At 40.1% G+C, this 4,241-nt stretch overlaps 1 pseudogene; it reads right to left on the bottom strand.

Moving 5' to 3' along the window:
* Nucleotides 1-292: 292 nt before the first annotated feature.
* Nucleotides 293-3,874, bottom strand: LOC144805600 (uncharacterized; annotated as a pseudogene).
* Between the last annotated feature and the right edge of the window lie 367 nt (nucleotides 3,875-4,241).

Here is a 4,241-nt window from a genome sequence, read left to right on the forward strand (position 1 = left end):
CACATTGTGCTAGTCTCCCAGTGGATTTCCTAGTACAGCATGTTGTTTTGCTGTGTGTACAAAAGCGAGCAATCACTGAGAACAGACAGTTTTATAATTCTACAAATATCGTTATTTGCTTTTGTTCTTTCCTTTTAGTCGAGTCTTCCATTATAAGGAATTCGAATATACCTCATATTTATAATTATCTTTTTTCTGTAATTCCTCCATCTCACAATAACTGCAATGTTCTGCTGCTGTCTATGTCCTTAAATGGGTCACTATTATTTCTAATTTAATTAAGTGCTTTTAGGATTCACTGCATCTCTAGGATTTCTAAGTGAGTTAAATGAAGGTTTGTGTTCACTGAGGGCTGTGTAGGATTGAAAATTGACAAAAGCTCTTCACACTTTCAGTGCACTTGTAAGGTTTTCCCCTTGTGTTTTCGCTGATGACTCTGGAGACCTAATAATTGACAAAATCTCTTGAGACATTTATTGCAATATCATTTTTCCTCTGTGTGTATTAGTTGATGTATGTTGTAGGTTTAATAACTGACAGAAGATATTCACACATTCACAGCAACTTTAAGGTTTTTCCTCTGTGTGTATTAACTGATGAATCCTTAATGCGGAAGATGCACTTAACGTTCTTCTACATTCACTACAGTTGTATGGTTTTTACTGAGTGTGTGTACGCTGATGTCTATATGGGCTTGATAATTGACTAAAACACTTCACACATTCACTGCACTTGAAAGGCTTTTGTCCTGTGTGTGTTCGATGATAGATGTGTATGATTGACGATTGACTAAAACTTTTCTCACATTCAGTGCATTTAAAAGTTTGTCTCCTTTCTGAGCTCGCTGATTATTCCTTACTGCTGAAGAGTCAGTAAAACTACTGCCACATTCATTGCAATTGTATGGTTTTTCTTCTGTGTGTGTTCGCTGATGTCTTTGTAGGTTTGATAATCGACTGAAGCTCTTCACACAATCACTGCAGTTGAATGGGTTTTCGCCTGTGTGTTTGTTGATGGATCATGAGATTTGAGAAATCACTAAATCTTCTTCCACATTCATTGCACTTAAATGGTTTTTTTCCTGTGTGTGTTCGCTGATGGCTTCACAGCTTTGATAATAGCCTAAACCTTCTTCTACATTCCCTGCACTTGTAGGTTTTTTACATTGTGATTTTTTGCTGATGTCTTCGGAGATTTGATAATTGACTAAAGGTCTTCTCACATTCATTGCACTTGAATGGTTTTTCCGCTGTGTGTGTTCGTTGATGAATCATGAGATTTAAGGAATCACTAAATCTACTTCCACATTCACTGCAACTGTGTGGTTTTTTCCCCAGTGTGTGTATGCCGATGTCTTCGGAGGTCTGCTAACCGACTGAAGCTCTTCACACATTCACTACAATGGTATGGTTTTTCCCCTGTGTGTGTTCGCTGATGTGTTTGGAGATGTGATAACCGACTAAAGCTCTTCACACATTCACTGCAATCGTATACTTTTTCCCCTGTGTGTGTTCGCTGATGTGTTCGGAGATCTGCTAACCGACTGAAGCTCTTCACACATTCACTGCAATGGTATGGTTTTTCCCCTGTGTGTGTTCGCTGATGTCTTTGGAGGTCTCCTAACCGACTGAATCTCTTCACACATTCACTGCAATGGTATGGTTTTTCCCCTGTGTGTATTCTCTGATGTCTGCGGAGGTGTGCTAACTGCCTGAAGCTCTTCACACATTCACTACAATGGTATGGTTTTTCCCCTGTGTGTATTCTCTGATGTATGCGGAGGAGTGCTAACTGACTGAAGCTCTTCACACATTCACTACAAGGGTATGGTTTTTTCTCTGTGTGTATTCTCTGATGTCTGCGGAGGTGTGATAATTGACTGAAGCTCTCTACACATTCATTGCAATGGAAAGGTTTTTCCTCTGTGTGTGTTTGCTGATGTGTTTGGAGGTCTGCTAACCGATTGAAGCTCTTTACACATTCACTGCAATGGTATGGTTTTTCCCTTGTGTGTATTCTCTGATGACTGTGGAGCTGTGATAATTGACTGAAGCCCTCTACACATTCACTGCAATCGTATGTTTTTTCCCCTGTGTGTGTTCGCTGATGTGTTTGGAGGTTTGCTAACCGACTGAAGCTCTTCACACATTCACTACAATGGTATGGTTTTTCCCCTGTGTGTTTTCGCTGATGTGTTTGGAGATGTGATAACCGACTGAAGCTCTTCACACATTCACTGCAATCGTATACTTTTGCCTCTGTGTGTGTTCGCTGATGTGTTTGGAGGTCTGCTAACCGACTGAAGCTCTTCACACATTCACCGCAATGGTATGGTTTTTCCCCTGTGTGTGTTTGCTGATGTCTTCGGAGGTCTGCTAACCGACTGAAGCTCTTCACACATTCATTGCAATGGTATGGTATTTCCCCTGTGTGTGTTCGCTGATGTCTTTGGAGGTCTGCTAAAAGACTGAAGCTCTTCACACAATCACTACAATGGTATGGTTTTTCTCCTGTGTGTATTCTCTGATGTCTGCGGAGGTGTGATAATTGACTGAAGCTCTCTACACATTCACTGCAATCGTATGGTTTTTCACCTGTGTGTGTTCTCTGATGTGCTTGGAGATGTGATAACCGCCTGAAGCTCTTCACACATTCAGTGCAATCGTATGGTTTTTCCCCTGTATGAATTTTTTGATGTATTTGGAGATTTGATAATTGACTGAAGCTATTTACACATTTAGTGCAATGGTATGGTTTTTCCCCTGTGTGTGTCCGCTGATGTCTATGTAGGATTGATGATTGACTAAAGCTCTTCACACATTCAGTGCAATGGTATGGTTTTTCCACTGTATGTGTTTCCTTATGTATTTGAAAATGTGAAAATTGACTGAAGCTATTTACACATTCAGTGCAATTGCACGATTTTTCTCCTGTGTGTGTTTGCTGATGGTTCTTTAGTAGTGATGATAAACTAAAGCTCTCGCTGCATGTGTATGATTCTTTTTTCTTGCTTTGTGTCTTTGGGATGGATATATATTTGTCTACATCACATGACCGTGTCTCCTGAAGGGCCAACATGGTTGACAGACCACTTGCGTTATTCTCACATTCCATGCATGTGTGTTGTATTTTGGATGCTTGATTTCTGATTTAACAATAAAATACAAGACTCACTAAATACCTATCACATTCATAATATAAGTATGGGGTCTTTCTGTGTGATTGCGTCCTTACATTGGATAATGGCTTGGCTTGCTTGTGGGTAAAGATTCGTCTTCCTTCTGGTCGGTGCAAATTGGGACAATACTCTGTGCTTTGGAGAGCGGAAGCCCTCTTTCCTCTAGCCTTCAGTTGTTTGGCTCTACTTCGTTGTGCTTTTCCCTGGTTCCGGTGGTTTGGCTAGAAAGAGTTTGCAATACACCTAGAGCACTGAATGGTGGTCTGTTGCCATTTTAGATAGCGGAGCACTGCTCTAGCCATATCATGATGATGAAGCAACTTGTAATGTGTACAGCTACTCCGAAGAGTGTCCCAGGGTCAAGCACAGGTCTGAAGAGAAAGTAAAGCTGGTTGTTTCAAACATGGACAAATAGCCAGGTTTTCAATCTTTGTTTAACATTGTCATGTTGCCAACAGCGCAAAGCTCAAGAGGGAGTTTGTTCCAAGCTATGGATCTCAAATAGTCATAAGACCTTCCTCCAACTCTCATTCCGACCTCATGGTCAAAGCTGGTGTTGGACGCTTGTTTATACAGAAGGTGGTTTGTCAGTGTTGTTGCCTTAATTCTGTAGAGGGCATTTCTTCATCCTGTGGTGTGGAAAAGTAGAGCTCAGACTTGTATTCACTGAATTGCCTTTGACTGTTTCTTCCTGGATCTGTCCTCTGTCTCTGATTTCACTGATGCTCTTTGAGCTCCTTATTTTTGACTATTTTTGCTGATTTGTTGTGTTATCTTCATTATTCATAATCAATCCGTGCATTTAGGCTTATTTTCTGTTGGATGTAAAGAAATAAAAATTTACTAAATGCAAATGTAATGGAATGTGAATACACAACATTTATCTGGGTGTAGAAGAAAGAAATCTCTGCTTTACCATATCTGAAACTTAACAAGCAATATTTCACCATACATGGATATTTCACTAAAAGTTCTGTTGAGCAGGTCACAGCTTATTTACTCATAAAAAGGCAGTGATTTACCATTGTTCACAGAGTAACTTACTAAAGAAAGAGCAGCCACT

Source organism: Lissotriton helveticus (genome assembly GCF_964261635.1).
Source record: "Lissotriton helveticus chromosome 1_1 unlocalized genomic scaffold, aLisHel1.1 SUPER_1_unloc_16, whole genome shotgun sequence".
NCBI lineage: Eukaryota > Metazoa > Chordata > Amphibia > Caudata > Salamandridae > Lissotriton > Lissotriton helveticus.